Source organism: Echinops telfairi, unplaced genomic scaffold, assembly GCF_000313985.2.
Source record: "Echinops telfairi isolate 266 unplaced genomic scaffold, ASM31398v2 ScPeMD7_7457;HRSCAF=8495, whole genome shotgun sequence".
NCBI classification, from domain to species: Eukaryota; Metazoa; Chordata; class Mammalia; order Afrosoricida; family Tenrecidae; genus Echinops; species Echinops telfairi.
Genome location: NW_022111357.1, coordinates 9,616,001 through 9,639,590, shown reverse-complemented (window position 1 = coordinate 9,639,590; position 23,590 = coordinate 9,616,001).

The window sequence follows — 23,590 nt, the reverse complement described above, 5'->3', positions numbered from 1 at the left end:
GGGGGGGGGCGGTGAGGAGCTGATACCAAGAGCTCAAGTAGAAAAAAAACGTTTTGAGAATGATGATGGCAACAAATGTACAAATGTACTTGACAATGGATGAATGTATGGATTGTGATCAGAGCTGTATGAGTCCCCAATAAAATGATTTTTTTAAAGAAAGAAAATGAATTTGTTCTGTAAACATTCATCCAATTCACAATAAAAAGTTAAGGAATAGATAGATAGATGATAGATAGATAGACAGATAAATAGATGATAGTAGATATCAGAGATTGTCAGATTGATTTGAAAAGCATGACCCAACTGTCCACTGTCCACAAGAGGTATATTTTAGATTCAAAAACACACGATTTGAAACTGAAAGGAAGAGAAAAATACATATCTTATTAAAAAAACAGGCTTTAGGTATTATCAGTGATAAAGAGTAAAGAAGGGAGATTTTATAACATCTTCCACAAAGAAAATGTTCTACAGCTTACATTGATGAGTAGCACCTGGGGTCTTAAGAACTTGTGAGTGACCATCCAATGTGCAACTATTGATGTCTCCCCATCCGGAGCTAAGAAAAGAAGAATAAAGAAAATCAAAAGCACATGAAACAATTAGCCCAAAAGACTAATGGCCCACGTGACCACCAGTCTCCACACCACGGAGCCTAGAAGACTTGGATGGTGCCCAGCAACACCCAACCACTCCAAAAGGCAGCATCACTTCTGATGAGTCTGGATAGAGCAAGATAAAAATGTGGAACCAAACCCAAAAATTGTAGGCTACGATAGGATAGATATTTGTTGAACCCCCAATATTATGCCCCTTAGCTACCCTTCAAGCCTGGGACTGAACTCAGCCCTGTGACTTCCCTTTCAGCCAAACAATAGACAGGCCTATAAAGTGAGCAGTGCTACTAGATAGGTAATCCCTTCCTTAGCACACTAACCATCTGAGCTCCAAAGAACAGCATGTGCTCTGGAACCAAGTCAGAAGTGGAAAAGTGATAGGAAAGGATGGAGGGAAATGGGAAACACAAGGAGGAAGTGGGATGAGTGTTGCTATATTGTGAAGCTTGCAATCAGTGGCATAAAACAAAATGTGTATTCATCATCAAATGGAAAATCAATTTGCTCTTAAACTCTCACCCAAACCAAAATAAAATTTTTCAACAGAGGGAAAAAAACCCCAACCTTCCCGGCATCTCCCAAAACTTGAGATCAACACTTACCTATCTGAATCAGGAGAAACATCTTGAGGCGATCTTTCCTGGAACCCCCATCATTTTCTACCTCGTGATCTTAAAACTCCATGACTAAAGGTCCACTTGAAAAGTCATGTCCACTACAGTCTTTCCTATCTACCAGTTTGTCATCCCATGGGGGCTTGCGTGCTGCTGTGGTGCTAAAAGCAATGCCACTGGTATTTCAAATACCAGTAGAGTCAGCCATGATGGACAGGTTTCAGCAGAACTTCCAGATTAAGACCAACCAGGAACAAAGACTTGGCAATGAAAACCTTATGGAACATAACGGAATGCTGTCCAATATGGGCCCACTGGGCTGGAAGGCACAACACAACAATAGACGCAAGCAAACCAACGATCATGAAGGTGGCGAGGCACTAGTCAATGTTTCATTCTGTCACGGGTACGACAGTCATCTTGATGAGCACAGCAGCGTTGTGACCCTCCCGCAGCTGAGAATCATGGCGGATACTAAGGCTGCGAAGTTTGGAGGCACAGATGCTACTCTTTGCTTTCCAAGGGAAAGACTGAGACGAGACGGCCGCCCTTCTCATCCTGACACCCAAGTCTTTCCCGCTGCCGTGGGGCCAACCTGGTGGGTCATGAGCTGCCGCCCTGCGACGGGCTGAAGGTTTAAACTCCCACAAGCCAACGTTGGTGCCTGCACAGCCTCTCCTTCCTTCTCTGGTGCACTGCGACACTCCTGGAGACCCAAGACCAAGAGCAAAAAGATATGCCTTTGGCTCAATAGGTAAAAAGTCTCCAGCAATAAATTGAAGCAATTCCATGTGGGGCTCTCACAATTTCCTCCATTCAGACAAACTGCTTTTTATTTCAAACATTCCTGAAGGAAATTGGCCAATTGCTTACTTGAGCTGTCGATGCCATTATGCTGATGCTGGTGTTGGGGCACAAATGCACCCCGGGGGCTTCTCTGGATGACTCTGCGCAACGCTGGCCACTAGGATAGGGGTCCAGCCCAGGACTTTGATCCCCCAAGGAGGGGTCGCCCCACAGAGCTCACCCCACAGAGAACAGAAGGGCGAGTCAGGGAGGAGCTCAAGAGAACTAGGAATAAGGGGATAAAAAATCCAGTTCGGTCAGGGGCAGCACTAGGGCAGTGTGGGGGTGGGGGTGGGGTATGGACTGCACTTTAGTGTCACAGGAGATGACACTAAAAAAGATCTATAAGTTTTTTGTGTCATATACCAGCATGAAGTTTATTTTTTTAAATAAAACTATCCAAGTAGTTAGTTATCACAGCAAAACATTTTGGGGTAAGTTTTAGCCAACAAGGCTAAAATTCTACACGAACTTACTTTTTGAAACTTTCTAATGTTCTCCAGTCAGTCGCGGTCACTGTTGCTCAACTACTGTGAATGCTCTCGATCCTACGGCTTCATCAACATGTGCAATAAGCATGTGTGCTTGTTTTCTTTAGTGGTGAGATGATGTTGTTACATTTTCTGGAGTTTTAGCTAAGATAGTGTGGTCATCAGTACTTGTGAACCTCTGTCAATTAAAAAATAGCTCAAACTCACTGAAATTGAGGCAATTCTGACTCATAGTGACTCTATAGGACAGGCTAGAACTGACCCTGGGGGTTCTGAGACTGTAACTCTTTTGGGGTACCGAAAGCCTAGCTTCCTCCTGAAGATCAGCTGGGGGTTGCAAACTACTAACTGATCTCACAGTCGGCAGCCCATCATGTAGCCACGATGCCTCCACAGCTCTGTTTCTGAAAAGCAGTGGTCAGGGGTGGGGCCAGGGAGAGAGAAAAAGAAAATAAGACTTCTTCTCAGATGCTAAGGATGTTGGAACCAAATGTTGTGATTCACTGTAGAAAGATTTTTTAAAACAATTTTATTGTTAGTGTTCATATAATCTAAGAAATAATTATACTGAAGCAACTTAAAGCTATATTTATCACCTATTATTCTACGATTAAAAGTGATCATAAACATTAGCAAGGAGTCTGTACGGCCTGGTACTGAAGGAGGTCCATGTGTGTGTGGAGGGGCAATATCATGAGTTACAGCACAGGGGGGACAAGAGGGAGCAACCCTAGGGATTTCCCTGAGCTAGGCCCGTCAGATGGACAATTATGTCCTAAGTCTAGAGTTGAAGTGACCCCCAGCAATGCTAGGATGGCAACAGAAATCAAGTAGACAAACTGGAAGAAGCCAGAGGTGCATCAGCAGCCAGAAATAACACAGCAGCTCCATTTCCCAGAACCTTCTGTAGACCAGGTGCTGGGTTTTCATGCATAACTGGAATCAACCCAAACTCTGCACCATGTCCCTTGGAACGATGTCTGACACCAAGCAGGCACTGTATAAGTGTTTGCAAACACTTTCATCATTATCATGTTTCTTGCCGATGGTGTTAAAACGGGACTCTTGTGAACTCCCTTGCCAGCCCTCACTGACTCAGAATAAACAAAGTGACTCATAAGTTCCTTTATAAGTCACCTTCAAACCAGAGATAGGACTTTATAGGCACTGAGAATCTGGGCCTGGACCTAACTGGTCACATGTGTGAATCCCTGCTTCCTGGCCTTGGCAGGTGATGCTTTGTGAGTATCCCCCTTCCTGGGAGGCCAGGCAGGCTAGCGCAGAAATGGCTCATGTCCAATCACCTGCACCAACCATCACTGTCCCAACCCTCCCCCCACAGCCGGGAAGGTTTCACCTGACACTTGAGAGAAAAGGAAGCCGGAATTCACTTTTCCTAGTCAAGTCAGAGTCCCAGTGAGTGACTCCTGACTCCAGCATTGCCATGACAACACCTCCAAGATCTCCCTGGCGGAGAGCTAGGCCCAGCTAGCCTCTTTGTTCATGCTGTGAAGCTGAGTGGCTGTCTCAGGCGGATTGGCTCTGGGCAGGCTCCTCCAGGCTAAGAAAGGTGAGGGAAACAAGGACTTTAACATTAATCGCTACTCTTTCATAGGGCTGGCCTAGGGACACCGGAAGTTAGAAGGTCCACTGGCGATCAATTGCTTTTGAAGTGTGTCTGGTGCAGGGCTTATGATTCCATTTTGCCCCCTGTCCCTCAAGAGGGAACGTGTTGCATGGTTTCTCTCAAAGCTGTCCAGTCTTCAGCATGAGTCTCAGGTTATTGATTTGTCCATCCGCTATAAAAACTAGGCTATTATAGACAATGTGCTGGGCGCCTCATACCTGGCATAGGCAAGACCCTGGGAATACCATAATGGGCACGTCTTCTCTCTTGAGGAGCCTCAATGGCACAGTGGTCAAGCACCCAGGTCAGTAATTCAAGCCTGCCAGCTGTTCTGTAAGATGTGGACGTCTGCTTTCCTAAAGATTACAAACTTGGAAACCCCATGGGGCAGTCACACTCGGGCCTGTAGGGTGACTATGAGTTGGAATCTACTCCATGGTAATGAATTTAGAACAATCCCATGGAAAACAAAGTTTGGAGTCAAAACTAGCACCAGAGACTCCATCAGTGTCAAAGTCCAAGGCCAGAGTGCTGCTGTTGTTGTTAACCAAGCTCACCGCCATCCAGTCAATTCTGACTCATAATGACCCTAGAAGACAGGGTAGTACTGTCCCTGTGGGTTTCTGAGCCTGTAGCTCTTTTCAGGAGTAGAAAGTCTCATCTTTTTGCTCGAGGAGGGGCTGGTGGTTTCGAACTGCTGATCTTACAGTAGCAACCCAGTGGGTAAACACTACGTCACCGGGGTTCCTTCTTGTTGCCATTAGGTGCCAACAAGTCAGTTCCAACTCACAGGGACCCTAGACCCAACAGAACAAAGTCCTGTCCAGCCCTGTGCCGTCCTTCTCATAGCCCTGTGCTTGAGCCTGCTACTGCCGCCACTGTCTCCGTTCATCTGGTTGAGGGTCTGCTCCTTCTCACTGACCCTCAACTTCACCAAAGGTGTCCTTGTCCAATGACTAACCCCTCCTAATAACTTGTGCAAAGTACGTGATATGTGAGTTAGTTGGTTTATTGTGCCAACCTGGCCAATAAACACATGTGGGGTTAATTGAAGGGCAGAGGGATAAATGGCTCAGTGAGCCTCGCCTTTCTGGTTCTCAGGTCTCTTGCTTTGTGATGGTCGGACCAGGGTCAGCTGCCTTAGCAGCTCCGTGCTTCAGCTGGCAAGGCTGACTTCCTGCAAGACATCCCTGAGGGGAAGCCACATGGACCTACCCCGATGCAGCCCTGGGTGCTGGAGCAGCCTTGTGGAGACCCCTGCTAGTGCTGAGATGCTTACACATTCACTGACTCGGCTTTCCTCCTGCAGTCAGCATCATTTCGTCTGCTTTGTGAGATGGAGGAGGACTTTGTGGACTAATGTTGGACATATGGGTTAATGGGTTAATGTTTGACTTGTGGGCTTGGGCAGCACTGGGTTGGGATGTTTTCTTGATGGGCACTTAACCTTTATATAAAACTCTCTCTTATACATGAGTTGCTGTGGATTTGTTTCTCTAAAGCACCCAGACTAACACATTATGGAATCTCTCTGGCCTCCCTTCTATTGACTATTCTAGCTGTACTTCTTCCAAAACAGATTTGTTCTTCTGGAAGTTCCTGGTATCATCAATATTCGTTTTCAATACCATAATTCAAAGGGATCCCTGTGATCTGTGTCTTCTCCTCACAGAGACTGAGTTTCTGGGGAAACCAGATCATTCCGGTGCTGAGTCTTAAAGCCCCATAAGAGTAGGTGGGAGTTCTGCCTGAAGTTCCTTATCGTCATCACACAGAGAGCTCCTGATCTTGTCCAAAGACAAAGCACCCCATTTGTATGGACACTGTCAACGAGCACCAGCATGAAGGATCAACTGGCTCCCATCTGTGGCCGCCTCCAGTGAGCAGCAAGGGAGACGCAGATGAGCTCAGGGAACTGGCGGTCTGTCCTCCTCCCTCCTTAAGCTTCCTGAACTATCAGGATCTGCAGCTTTCTCTGATTCAGAAGGGCGTCCATTACTCCACTAAAATAAAAGTGAGTACGTGTGTTATGGGTGGGGGTGAGGAGAGTATAGTGGGAAGTAGAGGAGGGATGGTCACTCACATGACCCAGGGCTGCTGAGAAAACACCCACCCTGTCTCTTCTTCTACTTCGCCAACCTCTTCGGGGGTCTTCAGCAAACACTTGCTTATTTATAAGGGGCCTTATTTGACTGCCTATGTGTTTGAGTACCACTTGCATTTAATCCTTGTGTTGTTTTCTGTGTGAAGGATCTCCGGAAAAGTCTAGGGTTCTTTTGTTTTGTTTTGTTTTGTTTTCTGAACTGGAGAAGTGCTGATTTGACATCTGATTCTCTTGGTCTGGTCTATATGTTTTGGGTGCCCAACCATGAAGGGGCCTGAAGTTCATGACCACGAAGGTGAGTGTGAGCCTTACAAGAGTGAGCTTACAGGCCGGTGTAAGGATCATTTGTCTACCAGTGCCAACTGTCTAAGAAAGAACGGACTGAATGCACAGGGGATGAGTTCCCACTCCCTGGAAAGGTCGGAGGAGAGAGTGTGCAAAGAAGTGGAACAGGAGAGGTGAGAATCTTTAGCGGATTTCCCCTGTCCTGTGTCCACCTTCCATGCTCTCTTATGACTTCTGGTGACATCTTCTGTGCTCTTGTCTCTGTGAAAACCATTTTTTTGCGGGGGGGGGGGGGGGGGTCAGGGGGTATAAAGCATTGTGTCCAGTGGAGCAGATGTCTGCTTTTCTCAGCCTTCCTTTGAAGACATGAAAGGAATGTCTCGTGGTTTTCTTCCTGTTCTAAACAAAGGGAGAGTTTCGTTCAGGGAAGAAAATTGTATCCCTTAAAAAGAAGGGTTACTCTCCAAGAACTAAATAAAGATATGTGAGGAAGCAGAAGAGGCAGGGGCCCAGGCAATCTGCAGCCCTCTTCCTCGGGACTCATTTCCTGAGGCAAAGCCACCGACGAGCCCCCTGTGCTGTCCTTTAAGGTGTAATAAAGTGCTGGAGAGGAGGGAGGTCCCATGTCTTTGCCCTGCTTATGAGAGGCCTTCCTGGCATTGAAAATCAGGGGTACACTATAGCTTCCAAGAACACAGTAACCATGCTGGGAGAGAAATAAGAGTTAAAAACCATATCTGAACTGACTCAACAATACCTAACACCACCACCACCAAAAGTTACACCCGAACATGTGGAACTTCTCATAGGCTAGGTAGATTTATTCTCTCTTCTAAACTTCCCGGTGTGGATTATCAGTAAAAGGCTGCTAATCATAAAGTCAGCAGTCTGAGCCCACCAGACACTCTAGGGGAAAAAGATGAGGCTTTCTGCTCCTGTAAAGATTTACAGCCTCAGTAACCTAGACAGGGTGGGTTTGGTTTGGGTTTATTAGCAATAAAATTCTCAAAATGTAAGTGTGCTACTTATTTGAAGGGAGTCACAAAGAACCAGGAAGATTAAAGCCCCACTTAAAGGTCAATCTTAGGGAGAGAAACCCGAAGGTATAGAGTGGCGCTCAAAGACAGATATTAAGGAATCGGTTCAAAACTCACATTCCTGGATGCCACAGTTAAGAAATGATGAAGTCCAAGAGCTGAATAGAAACTTTCAAAGGGGAGCTGGAGAAAACAAAATCAAATGGTATAATGAAATAGGTAAAGACCTAGAGTTAAAAACCAAAAAGGAAACATATGCTTAGCATATCTTAAACTGAAAGAACTCAAGAAAAAATGCAAGCCTCACATTACCATATTGTAATATTCTATGGGCAAAATATTGAATGATGCAGGAATCATCAAGGGAAGATGGAATTAATACAGAGAGTTACTGTGCCAAAAAGAACTGGTCGACATCCCACCATTTCAAGAGGTAGCATATGAGCAAGAACCAGTGGTGCTGAAGGCAGAAGTTCAAGATGCACTGAAAGCCTTACCCCAAAACAAGACTCTAGGCATTGATAGAATATCAACAGAAATGTTTCAACAGGCTGATGAAGCACTAGAAACACTCACTCATCTGTGCCAGGGAATTTGGAGAAGAGCTATTTGGCCAACTGACTGCAAGAGATCCTTATTTGTACCCATTCCAAAGAAAAGTGACTAAACAGAAAGCTCAATCTATAGAACCATAGCGTTGGTGTCACATGTAAGCAAGATCTTGCTGAAAATCATCCCACAGTAGCTGCAACAATACTTTGAAAGGGAGCTGCTAGTGGTTCAGGCTGGATTCAGAAGAACAAGGGATGTCACAGCTGCTGTCACATGGATCTGGGCTGAACGCAGAGAATACCAGAAGGATGTTGACATGTGTTTTGTTGACTATGCTAAGGCATTCAACTATGTGGATCATAACAAATTATGGATAACCTTAAGAAGAATGGGAATTCAGTTCTACCTTACAAATCAGGCTAGACCGGAGGATGTACATTGGTACAGATAGCAACCGGAAACACAGGGAATACAGGACAAATGACTCCTTCAGGACCAGTCAGAGTGGCGATGCCTGGAGGGTGGAGGGAATGTGGGGTAGAAAGGGGGAACCGATTACAAGAATCTACGTATAGCCTCCTCCCTGGGGCATGGACAGCAGAGAAGAGGGCCGGGGTAGATGTCAGACAGTGCAACATATGATAAAATAATAATAATTTATGAATTATGAAGGGTTCATGAGGGAGGGGGAGGGAGGAGGGAGAAGGAAAATGAGCAGCCGATATTAAGGGCTAAAGTAGAAGGCAAGTGTTTTGAGAATGATGAGGGCAACAAATGTGCATATCTGCTTAACACAATGGATGTATGTATGGATTGTGATACGAATTGTACGAGCCCCCAATAAAATAATGTTTAAAAAACACACAGAAGAATGGGAATTCCAGAACACTTCATTGTGATTATGCAGAATTTGTACATGGATCAAGAAGCAGTTGTGCAAAGAGAACAAGGGAATACTGCAAGGTTTAAAGTCAGGAAAAATGTTAGACGGGGTTGTATCCTCTCACCATACTTATTCAGTCAACATGGTGAGCAAATAATTAGAGAAGCTGAATTATATGATGAAGAATGTGGCAACCCGATTGGAGAAAGGTTTATTAGTAACTTGTGATATACAGATGATACAACCTTCCTTGCTGAAAGTGAGGAGGACTTGAAAGAACTCACTGATGAAGAACAAGGTGTGCAGCCTTCCAAATGGATTACAACCCAATGTAAAGAAGACCAAGAGCCTCACAAGTGGACTAATAGGAACATCACGATAAATGGAGAAAAGATTGAGCTGGTCAGGGATTTTGTTTTGCTTGGATCCACAATCAATGCTCATGAAAGCAGCAGTCAAAAAGCAGTCAAGAGATCAAAAAACTAACAATAATGATACATAATTGATCAAGGATTCGGGGGGTGGGGGGGAGTGGTATGGGGAAGAGGAGCTGGTACCAAGGGCTCAAGTAGAAAGAAAATGTTTTGGAAATGATGATGGCAACATATGTACAAGTGTGCTTACTACAATTGAATGTTGGATTGTTATAAGATTTGTAAGAGTCTTCCAATAAAATTACTAATAAAAAGAGATAAAAAGACATATCGCATTAGGTAAATCTGCTGCACAAGACCTCTTTAGAGTATTAAAAAGCAAAGATATTACTTCAAGGACTAAGATGTGCCTGACCCAAGCCGTGGCATTTTCCATTGCCTCGCATGCATGTGAAAGTCGGACACTGAGTAAGGAAGACCAATGCATTTGACCTGTGGTGCTGGAGAAGACTATTGAAAGTACCAGGAGCTGCTACAAAGACAAACGGATCTGTCTCGGAAGAAGTATGGTCAGCATGATCCTCCGAGGCAAGGATGGTGAGACTTCATGACCTGTACATCGGACATGTTCAGGCCTTTGACTTTCCCCCCTGTAGCCAGACTGTCCCCCACCCTCAGGTTACAAAGCAGAGGTGTCCACCACTTGTTCCCAGAAATGTATTTCTTCCCTTTGCCTTGAGGGAGCAGGAGGCTTCTTCCAGTAGCTAAAGTTCCTCGAACAAATGACTTGTCCATGGTCACACAATTCACAAGAGGACACATACAGACACCAAGCTAAGGCTGTTTGGCTCCCCCAACCCCAGGCTTCTTCCCCTGCATGGTGGCTTTTCATTCCCAAACCTCTCCTTCACCCTCTGTGCTTGTCTGGGTACTTTAAAGAAACAAATCCACAGAAATGCATGTGAAAGAGAGAGTTTTATACAAAGGTTAAGTGCACATCAAGAAACCATCCCAATCCAGTGCTGCCCAAGCCCACAAGTCCAACACCAATCCACAAAGTCCTCCTCCATCTCACAAAACACACACTATGATGCTGATGCTGACTGTAGGAGGAAAGCTGAGTCAGTGAATGTGTAAGCATCTCAGTGCTGGCAGGGGTCTCCACAAGGCTGCTCCAGCACCCAGGGCTGCATTGGGGTACGTCCATGTGGCTTCTCCTTGGGGATGTCTTGCAGGCAGTCAGCCTTGCAAGCTGAAGCAGGGAGCTGCTAAAGCAGCTGCACCCTCATCCGACCATCACAAAGCAAGAGACCCGAGAACTAGATAGGTGAGGCTCACCGAGCCATCTATCCCTCCACCCTTCAATTAACCCCACATGTGTTTATTGGCCAGGTTGGTACAATAAACTAACTAACTCAACCTCCTTCCAGGCTCTGAATGAGAAATGAGTGGCTGAACTGAGAGTCTCCCTCAGCCCAGTCTGACGATTATGCACAAGACCAACCAACTCTGTCCTTAATTTCCCCACTCCCCTTTATGAATGTGTGTATGCCTGTTTGCTTGCAGGCATGTGTGTGCACAAACATGGCATATATGTGAACAATAAATCCAGTTCCAAACAGCTATTTCTACAATCTATTCATTTGCAAATCCAAAGGACCTGGGGCGAGCAGGTAAGCTTGTAGTCCCCAGTACACTGTCATCGAAGAGGCCAGCGACTTGGTGTTTCCCATACACATCTCCTTTGCTCTAGTGCTTCTTCAAAATAGCCCAATTACTTCCACTGTGAAAATCTGCCGAGGCAAGCAACTCTCCCCTTCAAGATTTCTGCAAAAGACGTCCTCAGGCACAGCTAGTCTCACCATGATGGCCTTGCGACTCGTGGTCGCCTGGTGTCGACTGCAGGGGCCCCGAGCTGATCATCCCTCGTGGGTTGCCACCAGCAAGAGCACTGTCCCCAGAGCCTTTAAGTTCTCGAACACTCTCCTGGGCCTCTCCTACCTCCACAGTCGACTGGCTAAGGAGCACCCTCGGCTCACGTTGCTCCCCTCTAGCCACACCTTCCAAAGTGTCTCCTCTTTCTTTCTCTCTTTTTTAAAATCTGACCATTGCTTCTTGGATGTTGTTGGTGATCGCCAATGGCAAGGGCACAGCACTGTGTACCTGCTGCCTGATTTCCTCTTGGCCCTTCAGAATCAGGCCACTGCCATAAACAAAACATGTATCCCATTTTCACTTGCAACATTCATTTTCTCACCACTCTCAATTTTTGAAATTATCATTCCACTTTGGTTTCCATCGTAACCATATGTCTCTGCTAACTAGCATTTTCCACACACTCCCTCCCTGCTCCTGTACTTATCGGTCATGATGATGACATCGGGTGTAAAACACCTTCCGTCTGAGCACAGACACCACTAATAGGCCCTTAGCTACCAAGGGAAAACCAATCATGACCACTACTGCCATCTCTTGGTGGCAGGAGTGTTAAAGTGCTTTCGTTCTGCACGCAGTAAGTGAACTTAGTTTATTTATAAATAAAGTTTTATTGGAACACAAACACAGTCCTTCAGTTAGGTGCTGGCTAAACCGGCTTTAAAGCAATGAGGACAGATTTGGACCTGACCTTGGCAAGTGAAGCCTTAGGCTTCTCAAACCTGGAAGAATTTGCTATCTCGCCTATCAAAGAAAAAGTGTGCCAGTCTCTGTTCAGGAAAGGACATGAAAGTCAACAAATCAGAAGTTTCTAAGTAGAGGGATATACAGCCTCACCCCGTGCATGCCTCACAGAGGCCAGGACACTCACTTGTATGGTGTTTATGAGAGCTAAGGGCCTTTTGAGAGAACCCATCTTGAGATGGGACCAGCTCTAGAGTCTGACCCAGTGGGGAAGTTTTAGCAGGAAGTTTCTCATTACAACTTAATGGCTGGAAATTCAACCCCCCAAACCCAAACAAATCCCATTACCAATGGGTCGATTCAGACTCATGGTGATCCCACAGAGGGTTTCTGAAGCTGTGCATCATTACTGCCAGAAGCAGACAGCCACATTTTCCCCCTGTGGACCATCTGGTGGGTTAGCAGGAATGTGCACCCAACAGTGACGCCCGGCCTCCTTAACTCCAACCCAGCCTCAGCTAATTCCCGTGGATGGGTGTCTGGTGTCTGCACATTGGAGGAAGAGGTATCTGTGTTAGTGCTGATAGGACAGAGAAACCGTAAGTGGATGCCTTTAACTCTGGGCATGGGCTTTAAGGGAAGGTTTTCTCTGTGTGGACTCTGGTAGAATCGTGATCCTGGTCCTGTTTCATCTTCTGCTCTTTGCTTCCTTGATGATCTCCTTGCTTCTGTGCCTAAAAGGCTCCTTTCATATCTCACAAGTGATGGGCTTAAGACACACCCTACACTGATCAACAAAACAAAAGGCTCTTAACATGACTCATCAACATAACAGAAAACCATAGTCCCAGATTGAGAATACATCTTGATCAAAAACCAAAACCTGCTGCCCTTTGGCATTCCCACTCCTACTGTGGTAGTTACATCACCTGGTGTCAATTTGAAACTATTAAGAGTGAAGGTGGAGTTTAGCCTGCCAATTGGGTCACAGCTTGACGACCTCATTTGGAGGCACTAAGGGTATAAATAGCTCACTGGAGGCCAGACCCATACTCTCCCTGTGAGATATTCTTGACAAACCACGTGGAGCCACACTGATAGAGCCAGAGCCCCTGGAGCTGGAGGAGCCATGTGGAGACCCACACCAGCACTGAGATGCTTCCACCACCACTGGATCCACAAGACTTGCCACCCACTGGCCTGTGATCTTCCTGCATTTGGCATCATTGCATGTGTTGTGTGAGTCTGAACAGGAAATTATAGGCTGGTATTAGACATATGGGCTAATATTGGACTTGATCTGGACTGGGCTGGGATGTTTTCTTAATATATAATTACACCTATAAATGTCTCTGTATTTGTTTCTCTAATCAACCCAGACTAACACACCTATTTTTCAAAATGGTAAATCTTTACCAGGGCAAACAGCCTCACCTTCCTCCTGAGGAGTGACTAGTAGATTTGAATCACGAACCTTGTGGCTAATGGCCCAATGTCTAACCCACATAGCCACCTCAGTTCCTTAGCCACATGTATAGGGGTTAGGATTCACAACATATCTTTTGAGGGATACACAATTTAATGCGTAGCAGGGGACATAGCTCATTCTTGAGGTTACGTAACTTCAATAGTGCTATATAACATGCCATCCCCAAACTCGACGGCACTCCACAATAAGCATATATTCTTCCCTTTGTCTTCAGCCTGGGAGCATCTAGCTCAAGCCACAGACTGCTGTTCCCGGCTGTTCCCCATGACTCCCATTCTCCTGGAGCAGTGGTATATCCAGGAGGGCATCTTCTGGCAAAGACAGTAGTCCCAGAAAGCAAGCGCAGCCACACCAGCACATGCCAAGCCTGTCTTGCTCCACATCCGCTAACATAAAGCAGAGCAAGCCACCTGGCCAAGCCTAACCTCTGTGGTTTAGTGGGACACTCCTGTCACAGAGGCTGGTGGCAGGTAATAAATATTTGCTGAGCAAGAATATGCCTAAGTAAAGGCGAGAAGACCCATTTTACCAAGCTCAGTAGAAATTTGGGAGGACTCTAAAACAGGGCAGCACCCAGGGGAGAGAGGCTGTTTCACATGCTCTCCACATTCACCTTCCACAGCGCGGTCCCTGGAGAGATTTCAGCAGTAACAGTAAAGCAGTATGGGGGCAGTGGCAGAGCCTGGTGGGCTCTGCTGAGCCTGGCTGACTAACCGCAGAGATCAAGCGTTTCCCAGGAGTGAGCGGAAGAGGCTGCCGTGCCCAGCAGAATAGAAACAGTGCCAGAAGCTTCCAGCACCTGCAGAACAGTAATGGTGTATGCAGGGGCCAGTCATGACCAATGGGTCCGTACCTCCCCCTAGAGGAGAGTCTGGTACTCATGAAACTGTAGCATGCTTGGCCAGACGCAGGGAACATGGACTCTTCCCTCCCCGGAAGCTCAGAGAGGAGATTGTTGCCAGGGGCTAAAGGGAGATCTCAAGGTAGTAAAATTTGAGTCGTTTCTAACCTTTATGACCTTATTTACCCCCGCAGGCTGATAGATTGATATTTAATAAACTTGATTGTTGAACTCACAGTGAAAAATCAAAACAAAAAAAGTCACTGCCATCACGTCCATTCTGATTCATAGCAACCCTATAAGGACAGAGTGGACTTGCCCCCATGGGTTTCTGGGACAGGAACTCTTCACAGGAGTGCAAAGCCTCATCTTTCTCTTTCGGCGAGGTTGCTGGTTTAAACGGCGTACCTTGCATTACAGCCCGATGGATCCTTCTATGCACACACAGCACAGCACCAGACCAAACCAAACCCCCTCCCACAGAGCCAATTCTAACTCATAGCAATCCTGCAGGTCAGGGTAGAACTGCCCCTGTGGGTTTCCAAGACTGTGACTTAATGTAATGTAACTTACTCTGTAAGAGGCGCTGATGGTTTTGAACTGCTAAACTTGTGGTTAATAGCCCATGATGTACAAGAGAGAGAGAATACAGCCATTTTTAAAGTCCCACCCACTGGACGGAAGCAGCAGCATTAAGTTCTTCCCTCCTGGTCACAGATCTGTCCAACAGTGGTTCCTACCTACTCCTATCAAGATGGGCCAGGGAGCTGTACCTCATCCTGTGGCTGGGGGCAGAGCAGCCTGAGTTCTGGAGTCTCCAGAGAAGTGCTTTGAAATGGCCTCTTCGTGGGGAAGCTCCTCCCTGACCTCCATCTGTCCAGCTCCACCAGGCCCTGTAGCTGATGATCATTAAGCAGTAAGTGCAGCTCTAATGGTGGCTAATGGTGGGCTTAAGTACTCCTTACCCAAAGGAACCCCTGGGGTTGGCTCACTCACATATATCGATTGGTCCTGTGGACCCGGGGAGCTGGTCCTCCTAATGAGAAGACGGACTGGAACGCTGAACCAGAGCCCAGGAAATGGCAGGGGAGAGGCAGGGAGTGCTGCCAAGGCCTTCTGTGAGGGCAAAGCTCTCCCAGTGGCTCCAGTCTCACCGGCTGTCCTGGAGGGGTCGAACAGTTAAGGCGAATTCTACAGGGCCCAGCAAGGAACAGCCTGGACCTTCAGTCACCAGACCTCAGTCAACATTCCCATGACAATACCTTGGGGCTCATGCTTACCAAGAGCAACCTTGCCTCGGAAATCCACTCTACCCACGGTCACCTGCCTCCAGCTCCCTCCCATCTGCCTCCTATAGCTGCCTTTCTGCTGACAGTGTCTGTCTCAGTAGTGACCATGCATTTATTCCAGGAGCTCAAGCCCCAAACCATAAGAGCCACCCTAAAGATCTTTCTCTCCCTTAACGCTCTGTGTCGATCCATCACCAAATCCTCCTGCTTGTTCCTCCTACCTGTGTGTCCACTTCCCTCTTGCCTCTTTGTTCAATCGCTCTCCTAAACCACCTCAATGGCAACAAGCCATCCTTTGTATCTCCCAGGTGGCTCCTGAGCCTGGAGCAAGAGAAGCGCTAAGGAATCTCTTGTTGAAGGGATGAATACATTCATGGGTAAAAAGGTCAAGATGTGTTCATGAATTCTCAATTTATCCTTCTGCCCAGACTAGCTGTGTGAACGTGGACTCACTACTCCAAGTCTCTGTTTCTCAGTCCATTAGACAGAGATAATACAATCTCCTGCAGAGTTTGTTTTCTTGTTTTAAAGATCATTTTATTGGGGGCTCTTACAACTCTTGTTACAATCCGTACATTGCTTGCATCAGGCAACTTTGTACACGTGTGGCCTTCATTCTTTTCTACACATTTACTTTCTATTGAGCCCTTAGTATCAGCTTCTTTCTGCCCCCCACATAATCCCTTGATAAATTATAAATTATTATCTTCATATCTCACACAGACTGCTGTCTCCCTTCCCCCATGTTTTCTGTTGTCCGTCCCCCTAGAGAGGGATGTATGGTTATGTGTTGATCATTATGATACATTCCCCCTTTCTGCCTACCTCTCCTCCTCTTCCCCCTACCCTTCTGGTATCACTATTCCCACTCCTGTTCCTGGATTCTGTGTGTCATGAGCACCCATCTCTTTTCTATACCTGTGTACATGTTCCGATCTAGTCTGAATTGAGAAGCAGCACTGGGGTCATGATAGTGGGGGGTGAGGAAGCCTCAAGGAACTAGATGAATATAGTGTGTTCCATCGATGCTTTACCGGACCCTGATTGACTCATTGCTTTGGATCTCTGCTCCAACCCCCCTTGTTCTCAACAATATGTTATTGTTGGTTTGTTTGTTTGTTATGTGTCTTCTGATGCATATTACCCAGTCCCAATGACTCCTCATGACCACATCAGTGGTGTGCTTCTTCCATGTGGGCTTTTGCTTCTCTGCTGAATGGCGGCTTGTGTAATTTCAGTCAAGCTGAGTTCTTATAGAGATTAAAGAAATTAACATGGAAAGAGTTGTGCTCTTCTTCATACTCATCTGAACAACGATGGGCCAAACCAAGAAGAGTTTGATTCTTCCTCTCCCGTGGTACAAATCCCAGAAGAGGTTGTTGTTGCCCTTGGTGCAAATCTCAAGCCAAGATTCCACATTATTCTGGGCCTTTTCCTTCCACTTACCCCACGGTTATAAAAGGGCTGCTGTGCCACGAACATTCGTCTATATTCCAAGTTCGCTAGAAAGTAAAGCTTTGCATCAGGCTTCCAACGTCTGCTTGATTGTTCTTGGTTGTAGGTATTGAAGACATCTGTGTATCTTTGTTGTTTTTTTCCCCCTAGTGGTTTATGGAACAATATTGGGCTTACTCAATTTTTAGAGGCTGGGAACTAGGATGGAAAAGAAACCCAGCAAAACTCAAGTGTTCTCCCAAGGGCCAAGACAGAGGACAGTATCTGGCCAGGACCTTTACTATAGCCAGACACCACTGACCCACTGTTGCTGTCACGGGCCACCACCTTAGCTAGTGCAAATGACCTCCTCACCATGGTTCTTTCCTTGTTTAATTTGCTCTAGACTCAAAGTCCTGGGTGCAGTTCGTCTGAAGGGCCAAACCCAGCCTACCAGTCACAGTTCTGGTAAGGGAAATGGCACCAGGAGTTGTATGGTTTGAGAAGATATAATGAAGAGGCTATTTACAGAAAAAGAAGCTACAGTCCAAATGCATCATCCTAGATTTTGGTAACAGCAAGATGCCATGATGGGCCTGAAGAGGCCAGGGCTGGCTAGAACAGCAGCCAGGGTTCACAGCCCGGCCTGTGGAGAAGGCCGTCTACAGAGCTGCGACATTAGGATAGACAGTCTGTCTATCCAATACAGCCCATCGAGGACAGGTCCAGGGAAACAAAGACCTTCGTTCTCCCTAACATCTTCCAGTGCTCCCCATGGACCTTGTCTGAGTGGGTCCCAGAGAGCAGTGAGGTCCATACAGGTTGGCCTCTGGGTGTGTCTGCTCAGCTGCTCACTGAAATGTTAGAGATCACCCAGAGGCACCTCAAAAGAAAGTTCTGGGGATCGACTGAAAACAAGTAAACAGAATTTTTTTTAAACCGGCCGTGTAAACCCCTGTGGCATGCAATTACCCTCTAACACACAGAGGGTCACGAAGAGTCAGCATCAACTCAACAACAATTGGCCCCGACACTGCCGAGCAGAGTAGTAGAGGACAGAGAATGGATCTAAGGGGCGAATAAGCGTTGCCTTGCACAGCCATCCTTTGGCTCCCACGCTCTCACGTCCATGAAGCTTCTGGGTCCAAACGTTCAGGCTTTCAATGCAGACAACACCCTGCTCCCTCTCCCACTTTATCACAGGCTGCTGTCAATTCAGTCACCCTCTCTCCTCAAACCGACCGATAGAGCCACCATCACTGTCCTTCATAAGAGGGAGGGGAGGAGTTCAAGAAGCCATCGATAATACCTAACTAAATGAGTGCGGCTGTGCTCCAATAAAATCTTATTTATTTTTGTTTCTTTCTTTCTTTGTTTTTATCATTTCATTGGGGGCTCATACAACTCTTTGTGTGTGTGTGTGAAATTCTTTTTAGTCATTTTATTAGTGGCTTGTACAACTCATCACAATCCATACATACATCAATTGTGTGAAGTAAATTGGTACATTCATTGCCCTCATCATTCTCAAAACAGTTGCTCTCCACTTAAGCCCCTGGCATCAGCTCCTCATTTTTCCCCTCCCTCCCCGCTCCCCCTTCCCTCATGAACCCTAGATCATTTATAAATTATTATTATTTTGTCATATCTTGCCCTGTCCAACATCTCCCTTCACCCATTTTTCTGTTGTCCATTCTCCAGGGAGGAGGTTATGTGTAGATCCTTGTAATCGGTTCCCTCTTTCCACCCCACCCTCCCTCTACCATTCCGGTATTGCCACTCTCACCACTGGTTCTGAAGTGATCATCTGCCCTGGATTCCCTGGGTTTCCTATCTGTACCAGTGTACATCCTCTGGTCTAGCCAGACTTGTAAAGTAGAATTGGGATCATGATAGTGGGGGAGGGGGAGCATTTAGGAACTAGAGGAAAATTGTATGTTTCATCATTGCTACATCGCACCGTGACTGGCTCATCTCCTCCCCATAACCCTTCCGTGAGGGGATGTCCAATTGCCTACAGATGGGCTTTGGGTCTCCACTCCACACTCCCCCTCATTCACAATGATATGATTATTTGTTCTGATGATGCCTGATACCTGATCCCTTCAGCACTTCGTGATCACACAGGCTGGTGTGCTTCTTCCATGTGGGCTTTGTTGCTTCTGAGCTAGATGCCCACTTGTTTACCTTCAAGCTGTTAAGACCCCAGATGTTATATCTTTTGATAGCCAGGCACCATCAGCTTTCTTGTCCACAGTTGCTTATGCACCCATTTGTCTTCAGCGATCATAACAGGGAGGTGAGCGCACAATGATATGATTTTTTGTTCTTGTTGATCCCCTTGACACCTCATGATCGCACAGGCTGGTGTGCTTCTTCCATGTGGGCTTTGTTGCTTCTCAGCTAGATGGCCACTTGTTTAACTTCAAGCCTTTAAGACCCCAGATGCTATATCTTTTGATAGCCAGGCACCATCAGCTTTCTTCACCACATTTGCTTATGCACCCGCTTTGTCTTCAGTGATTGTGTGGGGAAGGTGAGCATCATGGAATGCCAGTTTAATAGAACAAAGTATTCTTGCTTTGAGGGAGTACTTGAGTGGAGGCCCAATAATAAGACTTTATGTGAGGAGTTAATACAAAGGGCTCAAGTAGAAAGAAAATGTTTTGAAAGTGATGATGGCAACATAGGTGCACATATGCTTGACACAATGGATATATGAATTGTGATAAGAGCTGTAAGCATTGCCAATAAAATGATTTTTTAAAAAGCAACTTCATGGATGTCGAAAATCAAAACTTGGCATACATATTCACATATCTCTAAATATTCTTCTTTTATTTTGTTTTTGTTTTTCCCCAACAACCACCCTTAGCTCTAGGACCATATAAAACAACCAAAGAGCTGGAGTTGACCACCGGATTATTGCTTGCCCACCTCTGCCCCTATTAAATCTAAGGCTCTCCAATTCATTTCCACTCACACGATCCCTGGAGGATAGAGTGGAAGTCCTTATGGGATTTCCCAGACCGCTCTTTGTGGAAACTGCTGGCCCCATGGTTTTATCCTGTGGAGCAGCGGGGTGGCTGAAGTGCTGATGTTTCCATTAGAAGTTGAGGGTAGAAGCGCTGGACCACCAGGGCTCCTCCAAGCTCAGTAGTAAGCCATTAACACCACTCCCAGGAGCTCAAGCTGGCCTATTAAATCCTCAACCCCAGGGGAGTCCACCCAGGCCCATGAATCCGCGCTGAAGAATCCATGCGGGTCCCTTTCCTCCCTCCCTCTAATCGGCAGTGGCCCCCTCAGCTGTCTGGCTTCCAGGGAACAGAGCAGAATTGTGCTGGGGAGAGGGAGGATATCCAGAAGATAGCCAATCCCCCAAGCTAGGCGCTCTTATCCTGGTGGCCAGGGGTAAGAGAGAGAGCACGAGGGAGGTGGGAGGGACACAGCAAAGTTCTTTTTCCTGACCTTTTGTTGCTTCACTTGTTAATTGTAGTAAAAAGAGCCATAATAAGACACACAGGTGAAATCATCTGAAGAACCCCAGACCCACAGCAATGCTGCTTTCCTCAACATCCATTGGCTGTCTCAGTGTCATGTTGATACAACCCAAATGCCAAACAGACTTGAACTACAAATGTTTGCTGCCACCACCCAAGGTACACGCCCCCCCCCCCCAGTGTGCCCAGGGAGGTCTCACCCACCCACAGTGCTCCTCTCCCCTCACAGCTAGCTCACAGGTCACAAGCACCAGTGGCCAAACAGGTTTCAACTGTCCTCATCAAAAAGGCCTGGAGTGGATGTGAATGCAGCATGCCAGCAAGGAGAAGGGAGTCAGTGGAGGGGCCTGAGGGCCTGGCCCCAATCCCAGCTACGTGAACAACTGCCCCTCCCCACAGAAAAATTCACTTCAGAGGACAGCACTGAAGCTGCAGCTCCGGGAGAGGGACATGTCTGATCAGAGCACACAGGAGCAAATGAAGGGGGAGGAAGAGAGCGTGGAGCACATCCTGGCCCACCAGACCTGGAGGACGATATCCCCACTCTGAACAGCCAATGCACAGAGTGGACCTTGTGACTGATCTCACTATGAGACACGACATCCCTCACTGACCCATGGCCCTGTGGGGGACAATACTGGAGACCCAGTGTGGGGATTGGCCCGGTCTGACCCCACCACCCCAAGGCAAAACACTAAGGACAGAAATGGGGGGAGCAGAGCAGGGAGCACCCAAGGGAGTGCAAAGGATAGACTTTGGGGCCAGAGCCTGGCACCCCATCAGACTCAACTGGAGGACACACCTAGAGGTCAAAAATTAGACCTTGGTCTATTTACAGAGGGTTTTTTTCTTTTTATTTATTATTATTTTTAAAATTAATTTATTCTCTTCTTGGTCATTGGTTTTCTTTGTTGTTGTCATTGTTGTGTTCTCCTTTGTCGCTTTGTCTTGCTATGCCTTGTTTTTTGGTGCATATTATTATCTCTGCAGATACATCTAGATAAGATAGGCTGGATGAACAAACAACGGGACTGATGGTTCCGGGGGGACATGGATGAGGGGGGCGTGGGGGAAAGGAGGTGGTGTTAACCAACCCAGGGACGAGGGAGCAACAAGTGATCCAAAATTAGTGGCAAGGAGGGTGTGTGAGGCCTGGTAGGTATTTAGCAAGGGCAATGCAACCGAGAGAAATTACTGAAACCCAAATGAAGGCTGAGCATGATAGTGGGACAAGAGGAAAGTAAAAGGAAATTGAGGAAAGAACTAGGAGGCAAAGGGCATTTATAGAGGTCTAAATACAGGCATGTACATATGTAAATATATTTATTTAGGATGGTGGGGAAATAGATCTACATGCATATATTTATAGGTTTAGTATTAAGGCAGCAAACGGACATTGGACCTCCACTCAAGTACTTAATCAATGCAAGAATACTTTGTTCTAATAAATTGACATTCCATTATGCACACCTTCCCTACACAGTCGCTGAAGACAAATGTGTGCAAAAGCAAATGTGGTAAAGATAGGCTGATGGTGCCCAGCTATCAAAAGATATAGAATCTGGGGACTTAAAGCCTTGCAGGTTAACAAGCAGCCATCTAGCTCAGAAGCAACAAAGCACACATGGAAGAAGCACACCAGCCTGTGTGACCATGAGGTGTCAAAGGGATCAGATATCAAGCATCAAAGAACAAAAAATCATATCATTGTAAATGAGGGGGAGTGCAGAGTGGAGACCCAAAGCCCATCTGTAGGCAACTGGACATCCCCCTACAGAAGGGTCACAGAGAAGAGATGAGCCATTCAGGGTGCAGGGTAGCAACTATGAAACATACAACTTTCCTCTAGTTCCTAAATGCTTCCTCCCCCCTGCTCCCCACCATCATGATCCCAGTTCTACCTTACAAATATAGCTAGACCAAAGGATGTACACTGGTACAAATATAACTGGAAACACAGGGAATCCAGGACAAATGACCTGTCAGGACCAGTGGTGAGAGTGGCAATACTGGGAGGGTGGAGGGAATGTGGGGTATAAAGGAGGAACCGATTACAAGGATCTACATATAACCTCCTCCCTGGGGGATGGACAACAGAAAAGTAGGTGAAGGGAGACATCGGACAGTGTAAGATATGACAAAAATAATAATAATTTATAAATTATCAAGGGTTCATGAGGGAGGGGAGGAAATGAGGAGCTGATATCAAGGGCTCAGGTAGAAAGCAAATGTTTTCAGAATGATGATGGCAACAAATGTACAAATGTGCTTGACACAATGGATGTATATATGGATTGTGATAAGAGTTGTATGAGTCCCCAATAAAATGATTAAAAAATAAAGAACAAAAGAAATAAACAAGTTGGCAATCCTTAAAAAAAAAAAAGGCCCAGAGCGTCCACTCATGCGTACAGCTCTTATTAATGGCCATTCTCAGCCTGAGAGGGTTAGGATCGCAAACCCTAACCCACAGACTACCCCACGGGAGCCGGGAGCCATGTGCTTGTCTGTGGGTACTCCGCAAAGGCAAGATCATGAAATCCATGACAGCGATTTCACACCGGAGGGAGAGCCTGACAGCGACTCACTCGGAACGTAACCAGCCCTGGGGTTACATTCAGGGGGAGGCTGTGGGGGGAACATGGATCCTGGACATCTTGGTAGAGACACACATACAGCATCCTCACCTTACACAACACACAGGCATGCTCTGCACGCCTCCCCTGCAGCATGTGTTGCACAGCACAGACCACCGGCAGCTGACGCAGCATAAATAATTCTGTGCTCCCTCTTGGATACAAACACATGCATGGTGCCAAGGAAAACATTTTAAGCTATTTGCTTAGCAAGCCCAAAGGTCCTGTGTGGGAGGCAGGTCAAGGCCTGGGTTAGGGGAGGCAGGCACGTTTACCCGCAAGGTCTTGCATGCCTCTCACAATGGCTGTTGACATTGTCCAAGTTAGCAAATGGAAAAGTGAACGTTCT